At 41.9% G+C, this 18,378-nt stretch overlaps 1 protein-coding gene and 1 long non-coding RNA gene across 2 annotated transcripts in view; one reads left to right on the plus strand and one right to left on the minus strand.

Annotated features, from left to right (window-relative positions):
* Positions 1 to 18,378, minus strand: part of myo5c (myosin VC) — a gene marked incomplete at its 5' end in the record, with an annotated part of 229,240 nt that overhangs the window by 64,784 nt on the left and 146,078 nt on the right. The gene's annotated exons all lie outside the window — the stretch shown is intronic.
* On the plus strand, positions 9,451 to 12,379 carry LOC308314179. Its single transcript, XR_013963944.1, has 6 exons — positions 9,451 to 9,590; positions 10,575 to 10,714; positions 10,860 to 11,055; positions 11,148 to 11,226; positions 11,377 to 11,453; positions 11,631 to 12,379. It is a non-coding gene; the product is annotated as an uncharacterized lncRNA (long non-coding RNA).

Genomic DNA, 18,378 nt, shown 5'->3' on the forward strand with positions numbered 1-18,378 from the left:
AAGGCGTCTGACTTCGAATCAGAAGATTGAGGGTTCGAGTCCCTTCGTGGTTGGTGTACTGTGTGCATGTCGAAGTTCTATGGAATTCACCATAACTTGGTACTTGTAGATGTAACGGGTCGACTTTCGGTTAAACCTGAGTTTCAAGTTCTGGCAACTGATTTATATGCATGGCTGTGCCTGATTGCAGTATGATTGTTCCCAGTTAATCAGACCTGTTTTAGTTTGTGCCAACTAAAATGGAGGGTATTGAGCTCCATCACTATGATATACTTCAAAGCTGACCTTTGGCCTTGGAGAAACGGGAATGCACTGGATGCTTTGAATTAGCCAAAATCAAGAAAACACTCAGGATCCATGATGTAACCCTCTGAGCCACTTTAAAAACAGTTAGTTGCAACAACTCATTCAGTAAACAGGCCTGTTAGCTCAGCTGGTCAGAGCGTGGTGCTAATAACGCCAAGGTCACGGGTTCGATCCCCGTATGGGCCACATACTACAGATTAAAATCTATCCATCTGTATCTCTAACATGCAAAATCACTTTTGTCAGGCAAAAACTGTCTTTACGCACAGCCAATATGTTCTTCACCACAGTATCCAGCATGATTATGCCACCAAACACAGCCATAAGGCCTGACGGACATTTATGAGGACTACCATACTGACAGAGAGCGTACACTCTAAGGACCGCGTGGCGCCTGCTGTAACTTCTTTGTCGTGTTTGGGCGGCCAATCGGGGTCCTGGATTTTCGTTGGCAGCAAAAATGCCTGCACTGAGAGTCAGCCAATCACATTCTTTGTCGATTTTGGGCGGCCAATCGCGGTCCTGGTTAAGACTGCAGGTCCCGGCTGCAAGAATCTCAGAACGGCATGTCTGAATAAAAACAAATCACACGTGACCACAACACGACAGCACCCTGCAGCTTCACGACAACGAAACAGAACAATAACATTTGTTGCTTCGATCATCAAGTCAGAATGACCGTGAGTTAAATCTATATTCTTATTGTTTTGTATAATGTGACACGTTGTGTCTTTTTTTTGCATAGCGGCCGTATTGCATTGCATAGCCCATAGCGTATAAATGACTATCCCCTCTCGGAACCCCCTGGGTCAGGCATGGAGTCTTAAAAAAATGTCAGAAACTTCACTACCATTGGGTTCTGACTTGTGGGGCTAATAAATGACTATAATGGTATAACTCGGTTGCTGTGTTTCAGGGTTGAGCTGCTTAACGCATGCTCATGCGCTGGCGTCTGACAGCAGCTCCCGCTAAACCCGATCACTTTTAAACTTTTTAGCCTTTATTTTATCTGTCATGTCAGATCACAGCTATGTATCTAGATTATTTTAAATGAACTATCGATCTATGCTGACGGCTACACAGACTATGATCTCTGTAACTGTAAAAAACTGTATTATACCCAGCTAACATGTCCATGTGGGCACCATATGGGGTGTATGTGTGTTTATGGGTACCAAGTGGGCATGGGCTAGAACTGGGCAATTATACTGGGTTCCAGGTAGGTTCTATGTGGGCTAAGTGGGCATGGGCTTGAACTGGGCAAATATTGTGGGTTCGATATGGGTTACAAATGGGCCAAGTGGGCATGGGTTAGAACTGGTCAACATGTATGGGTCCCTTGTGGGATATATATGGGCTAAGCGGGCATGGGTTAGAACTGGGCACGCATGTCTGTGTCCCATATGGGTTACGTATGGGCTAAGTGGGCATGGGTTAGAACTGGTCACCCATGTCTGGGTCCTATATAGGTTATGCATGGGCTAAGTGTGCATGGGTAAAAACTGGGCATCCACACCTGGGTCCCTTGTGGGTTATTCATGGGCTAAGTGGGCATGGGTTAGAACTGGTCACCAACACCTGGGCCCCTTATGGGTTTATATGGGCTAAGTGGGCATGGGTTAGCACTGGTCACCCATGTATGGGTCCTATATAGGTTATGTATGGGCTAAGTGGGCATGGGTTAGAACTGGTCACCCATGTCTGGGTCCTATATATGTTATGTATGGGCTAAGTGGGCATGGGTTAGAACTGGTCACCCATGTCTGGGTCCTATATAGGTTATGTATGGGCTAAGTGTGCATGGGTAAGAACTGGGCATCCACACCTGGGTCCCTTGTGGGTTATTCATGGGCTAAGTGGGCATGGGTTAGAACAGGTCACCAACACCTGGGTCCCTTATGGGTGTATATGGGCTAAGTGGGCATGGGTTAGCACTGGTCACCCATGTATGGGTCCTATATAGGTTATTTATGGGCTTAGTGGGCAAGGGTTAGAACTGGTCACCCATGTATGGGTCCCTTGTGGGATATATATGGGCTAAGTAGGCATGGGTTAGAACTGGTCATCCATATATGGGCCTCTTGTGGGATATATATGGGCTAAGTGTGCATGGGTTAGAACTGGTCACCCATTTCTGGGTCCTATATATGTTATTTATGGGGTTAGTGGGCATGGGTTAGAACTGGTCACCCATGTCTGGGTCCTACATAGGTTATGTATGGGCTAAGTGTGCATTGGTAAGAACTGGGCATCCACACCTGGATCCCTTGTGGGATATATATGGGCTAAGTGTGCGTGGGTTAGAACTGGTCACCCATGTCTGGGTCCTATATAGGTTATGTATGGGCTAAGTGTGCATTGGTAAGAACTGGGCATCCACACCTGGGTCCCTTGTGGGATATATATGGGCTAAGTGTGCGTGGGTTAGAACTGGTCACCCATGTCTGGGTCCTATATAGGTTATTTATGGGCTTAGTGGGCAAGGGTTAGAACTGGTCACCCATTTCTGGGTCCTATATATGTTATTTATGGGCTTAGTGGGCATGGGTTAGAACTGGTCACCCATGTATGGGTCCCTTGTGGGATATATATGGGCTAAGTGGGCGTGGGTTGGAACTGGTCATCCATATATGGGCGTCTTGTGGGATATATATGGGCTAAGTGTGCGTGGGTTAGAACTGGTCACCCATGTCTGGGTCCTATATAGGTTATGTATGGGCTAAGTGTGCATGGGTAAGAACTGGGCATCCACACCTGGGTCCCTTGTGGGGAAAGTGGTGAAAAAGGGCGCAAAGTTTGTAAAAATGTCACCTTTGCATCCAAAAACAACATATTTCCTGTGATTTTTTCTAATAAAGGGGCATGTATTCCCACTTACTTTTTTGCCCCGATTCCAACGGTGGTGGTCTTATCTCTCTACGACGTCAGGAAGTGGGTGTAAACGCCAACTTCCTGTCCCCAGCCCCCCGAAATGTTGTGGAAAAAACCGAGACCATTTTCGGACTCAGCACGACGAGCTGAAGACGCTGATATCTGTTTCCCAGCACAGGGACTTACGGTTCTCTTAATTGGCTAACCCTAGGGTTAGTTTTCAACGCGCGATAGCTCGAGAACGATACGTCCGTCAGCCAAGTAATTGACATGGGCGTGTTCAGTTTTCCGAGATCTACGCTCCGATATGTCCGCCATTGTCGTGCGACCCCCGTAGCCCGTAACCCTAACCCTAGGTAACCCTAGGGTTACCTGTCTGAAAGCCTTATAGACATAGTGAACCAAAGAGTGTGTTTATGGTTGAAATGCTAAATTTAAAATTGAGTACCAGCAAGGAGACACATATCAGGGCGTTCGTCTTATCGATAGCTACGCGTGGATGCAACTAACTTTTATTTACGACCTTTGTGGGAGGAGCTATCGCGCTTCAAAGTGTAACCCTAAGCTCCTAAAGCACACGACCGTGTGTGGCGAACCACATATCAGATTGTTCGTCCCGACAAGCTATATAACATACTAAAAGATGGGCCCGTAATATCGAACGGTTTTTGACTTATAAGCGTTAAAGAGGTTAGACAAATAACGAAACATTTACGAAACCTGGGTCCCTTATGGGTTTAAATGGGCTAAGTGGGCATGGGTTAGCACTGGTCACCCATGTATTATTAGCCCATACATAACCTATATAGGACCCAGACATGAGTGACCAGTTCTAACCCATGCCCATTTAGCCCATACATAACCTATATAGGACCCAGACATGAGTGACCAGTTCTAACCCATGCCCACTTAGCCCATACATAACCTATATAGGACCCAGACATGAGTGACCAGTTCTAACCCATGCCCATTTAGCCCATACATAACCTATATAGGACCCAGACATGAGTGACCAGTTCTAACCCATGCCCACTTAGCCCATACATAACCTATATAGGACCCAGACATGAGTGACCAGTTCTAACCCAGGCCCACTTAGCCCATACATCACCTATATAGGACCCAGACATGAGTGACCAGTTCTAACCCATGCCCACTTAGCCCATACATAACCTATATAGGACCCAGACATGAGTGACCAGTTCTAACCCATGCCCACTTAGCCCATACATAACCTATATAGGACCCAGACATGAGTGACCAGTTCTAACCCATGCCCATTTAGCCCATACATAACCTATATAGGACCCAGACATGAGTGACCAGTTCTAAGTTAAAACCACATATGGTTAGGCTACCAGGTTTGAATAAATAAAAAAATCTCCCCCCCATTAAGCCTATGTACTAAAATACTTTGAAATGGCAGGTGGTTTGGCAACCCAGTAAAACACCCAGAGTGCATTGCAAGTCCCGCTTGGATGTGATTGGCTGTGTGGTCATACTATGACTGACTGTGTGACGTTGGTTGCAGTGATTGGCTCCTGAGTCAACAGGCAACTATCTCGAAGTTAGCCCGCTCTTTCTTTCTTTCACTGCCTGGCTGTCACTGACATGGAAGAAGCGCGGCTTTGTTGATCAACCGGCGCGGCGCGGCTATATATAATATAGGCTACTATACACTATACTGTATATACCAGCGTTATGGACGAGGAAAGGGGCCGTGCCCGCAAAAAGACAAAGAAGACGTCGACCAGGGCTCAGGTCAGGTCTCGCAGCAGAAGACCAGGAGACGCCGGTGCGTGTCCATGCAATGTACAGGCAGCTACTGCTACAGGACATGTAGGTAAGAGCTAGCATGCCTATTCATTTGACTATCATTATTTTTGCGATGAGTACATCTACATTTAACTTCTGTTATCTGCTGTGCATTTTGATTCAATAACTAAAATGAGTTAGCTGCTGGCATTTGGAAGTGGCTATACAGTGCTTGGGTAAGCTTAGCTAACAACAGTAGTAATGTGATGTGTCCACATGCATGTGTGTCGGTCCCGAAACACAAATGATTGATAGTACCACCAAATTATAATAATAATACCGGTAGTAAAACGTTTTTAAAACAGTGTGGTCGTTAAGCAGCTCAACCCTGAAACACAGCACATAAGATGAACTGATATTTACATATCAGTTAATCTATATCTATATATTTACAGGTCTGTTTCCAGTGCCCAGCCAGCACGCCAACATGGGTCCCATGTGGTTTAGAGGTGGGCTCACCTGGCTCCTATGTGGGAGCCAGGTGGGATAACCATATGGTTCTCAAAGTGGGGTCCTACTGTATTGAGGGAGTTCCAGGGGGTCCCCAGCTAAATGATTGATAGTACAGGAACCAAATAGACCCTTATAAGGTCTGTAACTGTCTGAGAGTGTAACACATGGAACCAAATGGACCCTGACAGGTCTTTAACTCTGAGTGTACAAGTCTGTACACTCAGAGGGGTGGTACAGAGTAGGGCTGACCTTCGATCACGGTTTTGGAGATCGACGCTTCGACAAAAAAATTGATTTGATTGATCATAAAGTCAATGTGACTGTGAGTGTGCGTATACGCAGGCATGGGAAAAAGCAATGCGATTTCATATAGTTAAGTTACTCAATTAATCAATGTTTTTGTTTTTATGTGTTTGGTTCATTCTTCTCTTCTCTTTGTCTATTTGTTTAAGTACATTGGAAATGAAGATGTCCAGTGATCCAGTCCACAAATTACTAGCTGTGTTCTGTGTCCATGTCTGGACATAACAAGAAGTTCCAAAACCTGTTTCTTTTTCATGGTGCATAAGGTAAAATTTAGTTTTTAAAATGTACATTTCTACATGAGACCACATTCTACAAAATGTCTTAAGTCCTGCCAGTTTTTTGAAAACCCTATCAGTGGTGCTTGAATGTTTTCATGTCCCTCTGGACCCCAAGCTGAAAATATTTTGTTTCAGCGACCGACCAGAAGCAAATATTTGAGTTAAAATCGTGAATATATATTCAAAGACTTACATTTTCTTCCAAAAATAGCAAATCTATAAGCTTGCATATCTGCTATTTTTCATTAGCTAAAGTATGTAGAGAAAAGTCCTTGCGCACACCTACAAGGACACCTACAAGGACAGAGCTGGCAAAAAAAGCAAATAATGAGAGGAAAGATGTCCCGCACACTGTATTCATTTATAGAGCCGCAGTTTATTTCAGCTTTAGACTGAAACGTTGTCACTCAGCTTTCCTCTCATTAGCTAAAGTATAAAATAATTGTTAATGTGGTTAAACACTAAAGTGACGGATCTTAATGGATTAACCCATTTTGGTCTGAGGCCGATTAAAAAAAATCCTTGTAAATCCTGACCCAAGTTTTGTGAAAAACTTCAAATATTTATATAGGGGCATCATTTTTTTTTGATTTTTTGAATACTGTACATAGTGTAGAGAAACACAAAAGGGGTTCCTGACCAGAAGGGTAGCGTTACAAAAAGGGGTTCCCGCCTAGAATGAGTTAATGATGTAATTTTGCAAAACATTTGATGTACACTAGTAAAAGAATGCCACAGCATACAGCTGCTATGTAACTGGTGGAATAGGGAGTGCGACAGATCTGTAAATAGGCCACCGTTAGCGTTTCACATAGTTTTTTAATATTGTCATCATAAACCCAACTTGTTACTTTTGACAAGTTTCCCACCAGTAGCTTTTAAGCTTTTACAAGTGTGTAAGTAAGTAGGCAATGAGAGGCTATATGATAGGCGTATGATAGCCCTATGCTATTCAAAGGTTCGGCATAATATTGCTTTAACTTTAATGTCTCTTTCCCCTGTTTTTGTGATCTTTCTTTTTAAGACACATGCGTCAGAAGCAGAGACTCCATCTGATGTACAGACTGATGTTGAAACGACCGAGGAGGTAACAATGGCTGTTTTAGGGCAGTGGTTCTAATAATATTTTGTGGCAATATAGGGCCGTGGGGGTCATCGCACCCCACTTTGAGAACCCCTGCATTAGAATATGGACCACCATAATTATCTGAGAGTGTACAGTTATGGTGGTCAAACAAAATGGATTTGGTTCTCGGAATTGCAGCAACATTAGGGTCCATTCGGATCGCAACTATCCATAATTTATGTAGAGACCCCTGGAATCCCCTCAAGGACCCCTGGGGATCCCCAGACCCCACTTTAAAAACCACTGTGTTGGGGTGTTTGCCAAGTACATTGGCACACAACCTGGAATTTCCCTTCTATTATTAGACGCATAAGTCCCACCTCGATCTGAGCAAGGAAGTGAGGATTAAATGTGAGTCCGCATGAATCAAGTAGGTTGGACTGACAGGCTGCCACATTCCAATTCTGCACACTCCTGCTCGCTCACTCCTCCACATGTCATGTGATGTGATGCTGTATTTCTCCTGAGCTGTTTGACATTGTGGCCCACACCATGCTACTGCTTAAAGTTAGTTTTTTATGTTTGCTAAAATGTACGTTTTCTTTATTGAATGTACTGTAGGCCATCGCAAAGACATGTGACCTACACCTCCCTGTGGAATGAACAGCGTTGGACTGACTACTGTGTCCCAGAGAGACAACTGTGTCCGCCACTTTAGTATGACCAGCAGCCCCAGTGTGTGTCCTGGAGGTTCTCCCCTAGTCAAAAAGTCCTATAGGATCTTCGAAATGTCCAATAGGATCCTACAGGATTTTGAAATACTATAGGAATCCTATTGGATTTTTACACATATCCAACACTATCCTATAGGATTGTGTCAGCACTTTATAAAATCCAATTGGATTTTCCAAAGTGCCAATAGGATCTTATTGGGTTATATCCAACTTTGGAAAGTCCAACAGGATTTTTCAAAGTTTCAATAGGATTCCATTGAAACTGCAGAAACTCCAGTAGGATTTTCTGAAGTTCCAATTGAACCTGGAGCCATGTCCAAAGTTCCAACAGCACCCTATAGGATTATATTGGAACTTCAGAAACTCCAATTGGATTGTCTGAAGTTCCATTTGAACCTGTTCTGTTTCAACAGAACCCTATAGGATTCTTTTCCAACAGCCAAAGCCTTTAAACAAAATCATTCAAGTCAAGCCTATTGGAAATATAAGTGTGTTTGCTTATAAAAAAAATCATCCCCATTAAAACAAATGTAGCATTTTTTTTTAATGTAGAACAAATACAACGGTGCTCTGTGGCCTACGGTCGCAACTATATAATCCAGTAAGACGCCTGAGGGCGAGGTCGTGTGCACTGGCCATATATGGAGTGTGTCTTGAGTGTACATGTTTGATGAGGTCAGATCAACATATGGAATGTGGAGATCTGGAGGGTGGCAGCGGGGGCAGTGTCTTGAGTGAACAGGCATTGAGGGCACAGGTAGGGCCGGGACTTCATTTTCAGGCCTGTTTAGAACTCTAGTTTTCACCGGCTGCACTCATAACTTTGGAGAAGGCCCGTCTATAGTTTAAATGGACAGGTATCAGATAAAAGGGAGACATCGAAGAGGAAGGACGGATGGGGAACGATCAACATAATGTCAGAACAGGTTCTGACATATATCCATATATTAATATTGATGACATCAGGATCTCCATAGCAGGTCGCATTTACTATATAATCCCTGATTTACTATCATCCCTGATGATGTCATAATGCTGTCACGAGACCTGGGCACAATGTGGGTTTTCCATGTATGGGATTTTGGGTGATGTACGATTCTATAGTTAACCTTTGATAATCATATAATAATAATAATATAATTGCGACCTTCAATTATATTAGGCCTATATTATGTGTGTGTGTGTGTGTATTTATATATATATATATATATATATATATATATATATATATATATATATATATATATATATATATATATATATAAAATATTGCTTATTGTTACAATGGGAGTGATAAACACACACACACACACACACACACACACACACACACACACACACACACACACACACACACACACACACACACACACACACACACAGGCGCTGGTGTTACTATGGATGGAATTTATGGGAGATGGGGTGATACGCGCGCGCACACGCATGCGCGCGCACACATACACCTCGGTCTAGAATTTCTCAGAAAACTGTCGTGATTCAAGCAAGACGTAAACGGTCTCTTTGTTTGTTATTGGTTGACACTACGTCACGGTTTCATGTTAAGATCTACAAGCTAACAACTCGTCGCGTCGCAACGCGGAGTGAGCTTGTAGATCTGTTCGTTTTTGACAAGCGTACACCGACTGTCCTTAGCGCGAGCTTTGAACTTTTCAGAAGAGGAAATAATATATAACTGCGTCACGTCTTGGACTGATGCCTGATGGACTCCCACTTTCAGCAGTTTATTCAGCGTTTTTTGAGGTGAGTGTTTAACTGTTTATTAAATAGCACAGGGGAAACTTTATTTAGGTGATTTGCTATTTGTTTGCATACTTATACTTGTCCCATAAGTTTAACACATGGAACCGCGGAGGAGGGGTTATTTTGTACCGTGTTTTGGTGTGGTTGCTTTGAAGACGGTGGAAATGGTTGTTTATGGATTTTTAATATAAGCCTTCCATTTAGGAAAAACACAGGCTTTAACTATCTTCGGGTGCAGTTGCCCAACGATATCAGGGCAGGCCCATTATTAATTTACATGCTGGGGACCCATACTCAACATTTCTAACATAAAACCTTGGTGTACTCAACATGTCCGGGTTCACAATGGGGCTCCATGGGCTGCCAAGTAGACTATAGTAGGGCATTGCGGTTCTCAAAGTGGGGCCTGGGCCGGGACGGGGTACAGGTAAAATAGCAAAGAATCTGTTAGACCACTATGTTATACTTTGGCTATTCGAAAATGGCCAATCCTCAAGCTCATAACATTGCATTGCAAGCCAATTGCATTGCAATAGGCTGTGAGTTTGTAGATTCGAGAATCTAAAAATTTGGGCTAGGCTATAGCTATTTTCCTTGAAACTTTGTGAAATGTCCTGATTAATTTTGAATTAATACCACAAATCTCCTATGGGAATCACTGGTGCAAAATTGGGCTTGAGACCAGATATTATGTTGAATAGCCAACATGAGTAATATAATGTTAAGTTAGTTGCTCTAGTACTTATCTACTAGTATGTATTTATTTATTTTATGTTATGTATAACTTGTTGTATTGGTATGAAAGTGATGTATTGGTATGAAAATGTGTTTACATAACACATTGTGAGCTTGTAGATCTGCTATTTTCAGTGAGTGTCAGAATAGGGGCACTTTTCCCCTACTTTCTAGTAAGGGTTTTCTAGTAAGGGATGCATTCTAGTGTTTCTATTCATCTTTAACAACTTGAAAAACTTTGTTTCACAGGATGCCATGCTTGATTCACTGCACAATAAATAAAAAAAAGAAAGGAAGCTACTTGTGTCTAACAAGGAAATGGCACAAATAACAGAAAAATGGACTGGAAGGAAGCGACCTCGACAGCTGAGGTTAATCCAAGCACCATGGTAAAAAATCTGTTTTAGCTGAAAACTAGTCTGTGCCGAATGAACGTTGGGACCTTTATGCTGATACATTTAAAGGTCCAATGTGTGTATTTTTCAACAATGTTATGCAATTTACTTGAATCTGTAGAACTTGTTTGATTTATAGATTGATACAGGAGAAGATGACTCTCAAAGAACATTTGAGAGTCATGAGAGAGGAAACGGAGAAGGTCCGTCCAGACCTAGAGCTCCTCAAGAAAGGTTGACACGAATCAAATTGTACCGCAGAAACTTTGTGTCCAACCACAGCACATAAGAGACGCTCTCTGAGTTCCCATGTCTCAGACTGACTATCCAAAATAGTAAGTACAATAATGTGTCAATTGTCTCCTTATTTAATTGCATGAGTTATGACTATATTTTAGACATGTTTCTTCTACTTTGCCTTCTAAAGCTCGCTTGGGATCTGAGAGATATCACATTGATGTGGACAAACAAATCCTCAATAAGCTCGCTGCGATGGCAGAAAAAAGGTAATGCCAGAATCAAGTAACAAAAACTGACTGATGGCAGTAGCACCCTGAATCACTCACTCACTACTTGACTGACATTTGTTCTCGTGATTTTAAAGGATTATGAAAATAACATTATTATAATAACTTATTGTATATTTTTTTATTAAGGCCTCCAATCGGAAGCAGCAATTCTGCTCTTGCCTGTACTATTCAAGGAGAAACCAGAGTTTCCGTTTGAAGTTGAGGTGAGCCATGAACCGTTCACTAGTGGGAGAAGCACTATGTAATTGAACCACATTTTATTATTGCATTAGTTTTTATATTATCATATGGTTGTTTCTGTTTTTGACACAGTGGCTCTGCAGGAGACTAGCCAGAGGGTGTGTGTTTGTCTGATGGTTAATGGTATTCCCTCTCCCCAGGGCCTAGCTCAGACCAGCACTGAAAGACACCAAAGATGATGCTGAAAGGCTGCAGGGAGGGTCACCCCATGAAATATGACCACATTATGCTGTCGATGGATGACCAGGTAATCACAGAGGAGAGTGTGGACATCTCAATGGCACTGGGACTCAGAATCCAGTACCCTAAAGGACTGAAAAAGACACTGACCTTTTTGGAGTGTGTTGTTCTGAAATTGAAGGATGCAGGCAAACTTCCTGTCACAGTAAAAAGAGTGTACAACTCCATCTACGAGTAGCATGTACGTAGGAGTCAGTGTTCTCTCTCTATGTCTGGAATGGATGGCCACTTGAGAGTCCGCTAAAAAGCAAGGACTTTGCCACTGGACTGGGCCTCTTCTAATTCTGGAGTGTACATTTTGTTTTAGAAATCCTGAAAGACTGTCAAAGTGTCAAAAACAGTCAAGTGTGTTGTTGACCATTATAATGTTGTTTCACAGAGAAGAACTTTAAAGGGATTTTTTAAAACTTTAGCTGTATGAAATACTTGCCATTAATATAGTGGTTGCAACTGTATTCATTGATTGCCCGATTGAGTCCCGTGGTGGGAGTTCTGCTCTGTTTTTGTGAAATATTAAGTTCCGGTCATTTTGTGGGGGGGCACTGGGGCCACGCATTAAAAGTAAATTAATCCACAACATCATTTCTATTGTTCTAAAATATTAGTGCAAAATTGTTTTCCCCTCTATCACACGGAACTATGTTTTTTGTGTCCGTATCACTACACCCAAAAGATAGTTCCATGTGATAGAGGGGTCATAGTCAAACTAATATTTTAAAAAGGTCAACAATAAAAATTGTTAGTTTTGTGGATTAATTTACTTTTACTGCATGGCTCCAGTGCCCCCCCACAAAATGACCGGAACTACTTAATGTTGACAAAAACCAGAGCAGAACTCCCACCACAGGACTCAATCGGGCAATCAATTAATACAGTTGCAACCACTATATTAATGGCAAGTATTGCATACAGCTTAAATAAAATAAAAAAAACAGAATTTCAAGGACCCCCAGTTTGACATGCATATTAGTCTACAGTCCTATTTAATGACATTTCTATCTCTCTGAAACTGAAATAAATTAGCCTACTGTTCGATTGTGTTTGCTTTCATTTCTTTCAGAATTTATTTTCAGAATTCTATTGGATTATAGTCTAGGAATCCTATAGGAATCCAGCAGAGGAATCCAGTAGGATTCCAGTACAAGAATCAAATGGGATCCTATTGGATTTCTTATTGGATAATAATCCTATAGAAGTAAATCCTATGAGAAAAAAATCCTATAAGATTTTGGAACAAATCCTTTTGGATAATTTCTTATAGGATAATAATCCCATAGAAAAAGTCCTATTGGAAATCCAATTAAAAAATCCTATAAGAATTTGGAACAAATCCTATTGGATAATTTCTTATAGGATAATAATCCCATAGAAAAAGTCCTATTGGAAATCCAATTAAAAATCCTATAAGAATTTGGAACAAATCCTATTGGATAATTTCTTATAGGATAATAATCCCATAGAAAAAGTCCTATTGGAAATCCAATTAAAAATCCTATAAGAATTTGGAACAAATCCTATTGGATAATTTCTTATAGGATAATAATCCCATAGAAAAAGTCCTATTGGATTTTTTAATAGGATTATAATCCTATAAGAAAATATCCAATAGGATTTGTTCCAAATTCTTATAGGATTTTTTTATTGGATTTCCAATAGGATTTTTTCTATCGGAATCCTATTGGACTTTTTGACTAGGGTCATGCAAGTATGTAAACTATGGAATTAGATTTATTTCATTTAAAAAAAACATAAACATACTGAGAATTTGACATCTTGAAATGTAAAATTATGTGTAGGAACCCTGGGTCACAGTGGAATTGCTGCCCAACTGAAACTCTGATCAGCTGCTGGAACCCTGAATGTGAGCAACTGAATGTGGGACACAGAGCCGCCCTACTGGAACCAGTTGTACGTTGAAATATATTCACTTCAAAATGTAGTTTCGAATCACAATCACATGCATAGTCGATAGAATCTGGCCCTTTGATTGCATGCACATAATGGTTGCTCCACTGTAAATTTATCTTGAACTTTCCTCTTGTCATTCTAACTTGAAATGGTGTTTGGCAAAACATTTGATGTTTGATGTACACAAGTAGAAGCATGCCACAGTATTACAGCCTATGAAAAAATCCAGACTATGAATAGGCCTTTAATAAGATGGTTGTGGTGGCCAATCCATTAGTCCCTAATCACACTCTATTATATATATATTTTTTAAATATACACATGTCTCATGATGTTTCATAATGTAAGAATCAAGCTAGCATTACTAAGTCAGCTTCTTGTTATTTATTTTTAGGGACACTAAAGAAGAACACAGTGGCAGTCACACAGGACATTCAGCAGAAGGAGGGAGAGGGAGCACTTGAGAACACATAGGACAATGGGGCACAGCCCCAATAGAAAAAACACCATCTGACACAGTCTTGGTAACACACACACCAACACACGCACGCAAACAACTACCTCCTCATAAGAACCCTCTTATTTTAGTTCAAGTTGAGAGTTCAAGTTTAATCTGTCTCTTTCTCCAGTTGGCTTTTTTGTGTTCAATTTTAAATGATCGTCAAGTCGTGATTGTGTCAGGTTCCTCTTACTTTTTGTGTTCCGAATATTTAAGTTCCTCATGTAGTTTGCCAATTTATACACTATTCTAAAATTATTGTTTACAATAGTTATGGGGAGTTTCACGCCCCATACAGTTTAAATTGCTTTCACTCACTCATCCCATGGCCTAGGGGGTTGTACAGGTGTCATGGTGGATGCTTGGACACTCTCCAGTGCTTTTCGATCTTCTGTTGTGCATATCAGGGTTTTAAAGCTGCAGCCAGTCCACTCCTTGATGTTGTCCACTCAGGACTTAATCTGCCTGTCTGCCTCTTCTCCACTTTCCCTCCACTGTCCCCTGTACTATTGTCTTTGACAGGGAGGGTATGTCTTGTGACATGACCATGAGAGTAGAGGCTCCTGTTCTCCAGCATGGGTGGTAGCTAAACTGTCTTAACATAATCATTTGACTGGTCTTCTTATACGATATATGTAGCATTCTTCTGTCACACTTGCTTTAAAATGACTGTATCCTGTGCTCGGTGTCTGCTGTAAGTGTCCAGCTTTCAGAGCCAATGGAATAGGGTGGAGATTACAAGTGACTTGTAATCTCAGCTTCACTGAGAAGCTGATTTATTATTTGTTATGTTTCCAAATACTGTATAGTCTAGTCATAGCTGATGTTGCTATCCCAATTATTGCTTTTATCTTTTGTGGAGCTGCCATCTTCACTCACAAAGGACCCAAGCCCTTTACTTCCTTCAGGCAAGTGGCCTGTTCCTTGGTGATATATGTACTGTATGGCTGTGGCTGGTGACCAGGTTATTACTTTTCTCTTCATCTCCATGCCATAAGTTTGATGTCATTGGAGATGGTAGGGTCTTCCTCTGATGGATATGGTGGTGTGATATTCTATGAGTGCTTCCGCCATGATGTTGTTTATAAGAACTGCACTGCTTGGGTATAGTGCTTGGATTACCTGTTGTGGTACAGGTTGTGCTGGTGCTAAAGGTGCTTCTCAATCAGTATTCTGACTTTGAATATCTCCTTTTTCAAGATCCTTCTCGGTTAGTAGAGTCATGCTTGTCTTCTATTATTGTGGCTGTATGTTGTTGTGTCCTCAGTTTATTTTGTGTTTTCTAGGCTGCTTTATTGTTGCCCTGTCTTCTCCCTGCATCTATGCTTCCACACGTGGATTATGTGATCCACTTTACTGCCTCCCGGTAGATCTAGGATGTTATCAGTGGCCCATGGTTTGTTTTTCTTCCAGTCCTGCCCTAGTACTTCAGTTGGGGTTTCTATAAGTGCTTCCTCCATATTGTCTGTCAATGTATCTATGTCTTGCAGTAGGTTAAGTGTTGTTTTCAATTAATCTAACATGATTAAAATGGATTTTAACGTTACCATAGGTTTACATAGGAAGGAGGCGTGTCTGATAATATGAATATCAAATATTTAAATACTGAATCAAGCAACTTAACTGGGTGCTCACAAGTTAGTGAACGTGCCTGGGGACCCAGAGCCCCTGGTTGTCCCTGGCACGATGCTAGGCCAGCGATGTGTCAAAGTGTCCCTGAGCAAAATTCGTAACCCCTAATTGCTGCCTGAGCGCCAGCTCCCAGAGATAATGGCTGCTCCTTACTCCTAGTTGTTAAAGGATGGGTACAGTGACAAAAAACACCACAATGCTAGAATGACCCCAAACATGTTTGAGAGTTAAATATCCTTTAATTTAACCCTATCTTCACTTGATGGTTCAAGTTCTTGAAAATGATCAACATTGCCCAATAAGCTTGCAATAGTGTTTTATTTATTTATTTTGAGGGGTGCTAGCCCGTCCTATGCCCAGGTTTGTGTGTTCCACATAACTATTATTTGATTGGCGTAGCAATGTGTGTACCCCATTGCGACAATTTGATTGGCTGAACAATGTGTACGATGATTTGATTGGCTGAGCACGGAATGTGATGTATGATATGATCGCCCATCACTTCACACAAGTGTTATTTACACAATTTGTGAATAATTTGTTTTTCATATGTTTCATTTATGACAGTTATGTTAAAACATTAACAGAAAATTGGTCTGAAAGAACAAAGCTTGTCTTTATATTGCAACCAATAGATTCCATGTGACCATGTTTTCAATAAACTTTGTCAAAAGATATATTCTCTGATATAGCTTTTTCACTCTGGTAAAATTTAAATTGGCTAAACCTTAGGCACTTTTTACATCTTGTGTCAATGTGTTTGCAGTTGTTAAACAGGGTTCATGTCAATATACTGCTAAATTCTTCCATTTAAATCCCTTCAGGACCAACTTGAAACCCATTTTGGCAAAGTTCCCGGGTGTTACCCACTTGTGCTGCTGGAAGTGGGATCTACATCGGTCTCAAAGTGCCCAGTTGGACTCCACTAAAGGCCCATTCAGATCCCACTTCAAGCCTATATAGGTAAACACAGGTGAGGCCTACATGGGTTTGAGATACAATTGCCAATTTGGACCCCACCTAAAACCCACAGCTGGGCCCTGAGTGTATACTGGGTGAAAACCCACTTGGAGCCCTTAATGGGCAGATACAAGTCTGGCCTACATGGGTCGCATTTAATTCGCCCAGCTGGAACCCACATTCAGATCCCGGTTCAAACCCATATAGGCAAACACAGGTGACGCACACATGGTTCTGACATCAAATGGCCCATTTGGACACCACCTAAGACCCAGCTAGAAACCCACGTAAGCCCATATGGGCTAACACAGGTGGGTGCTTTGTGAAAAGTGGGTGCACGGCCCACTTGGAGCCCTTAATGGGCGGACACAAGTCTGGCCTACATGGGTCGCATATAATTCGCCCAGCTGGAACCGACTTAAGGCCCATTCAGTTCCCGGTTCAAACCCATATAGGCAAACACAGGTGGCGCACACATGGTTCTGACATCAAATGGCCCATTTGGATACCACCTAAGACCCAGTTAGAAACCCACGTAAGCCCATATGGGCTAACACAGGTGGGTGCTTTGTGAAAAGTGGGTGCACGGCCCACTTGGAGCCCTTAATGGGCGGACACAAGTGTGGCCTACATGGGTCAAATATAATTCACCCAGCTGGTACCCACTTAAGGCCCAGTCAGATCCCAGTTCAAACCCATATAGGCAAACACAGGTGGCGCACACATGGTTCTGACATCAAATGGCCCATTTGGATACCACCTAAGACCCAGTTAGAAACCCACGTAAGCCCATATGGGCTAACACAGGTGGGTGCTTTGTGAAAAGTGGGTGCACGGCCCACTTGGAGCCCTTAATGGGCAGACACAAGTGTGGCCTACATGGGTAAAATATAATTCACCCTGCTGGTACCCACTTAAGGCCCAGTCAGATCCCAGTTCAAACCCATATAGGCAAACACAGGTGGCGCACACATGGTTCTGACATCAAATGGCCCATTTGGATACGACCTAAGACCCAGTTAGAAACCCACGTAAGCCCATATGGGCTAACACAGGTGGGTGCTGTGCAAAAAGTGGGTGCACGGCCCAGGTAAAACCCATAGCCCATATCAAAACCCAAGTGGGGCCCATATGGACATGTTAGCTGGGTAGTGTATTGTATTTGTGAAGCACTTTGGTACAATGAGAGTTGTTTTTAAATGTGCTATATAAATAAACTTGATTTGATTTTGATTTGATAATGGACCATCAGAGTGGGTGAGGGCCCGGGGGGTTTGCCACATTATAAACTCGGGAGTTTTAATTCAGCACAAAAGTTCCGTGCAATAAACGGAGTTAACAATGTGACGTTCTAGGAGCCTCACATAGCCAGCCTTCATCTGCCTGTACAATGCATGTCCACGCATGATATGATTGTATATTTGTACGTCTCTTGTTATGATGAAATGAAAATGGTGCACCCTAGTACATGTGTAATGTGTAATGCTTTGTAGGCTACTATAGGCTAATGAATTGTAGGCTATTAATGACTGAATTTGCATGGGGAGTGACACAACACAGATTTCAATTTCAGTTATTTTTGTTAGATTTGTAGCTCAGTATAGCAGAAGACAAAGTCATAATAGTCAAAGTTTAATGCAGTGGGTTTC

This window comes from Protomyctophum bolini (assembly GCF_963924005.1).
Source record: "Protomyctophum bolini genome assembly, chromosome: 4".
In the NCBI taxonomy this organism is placed as follows: domain Eukaryota; kingdom Metazoa; phylum Chordata; class Actinopteri; order Myctophiformes; family Myctophidae; genus Protomyctophum; species Protomyctophum bolini.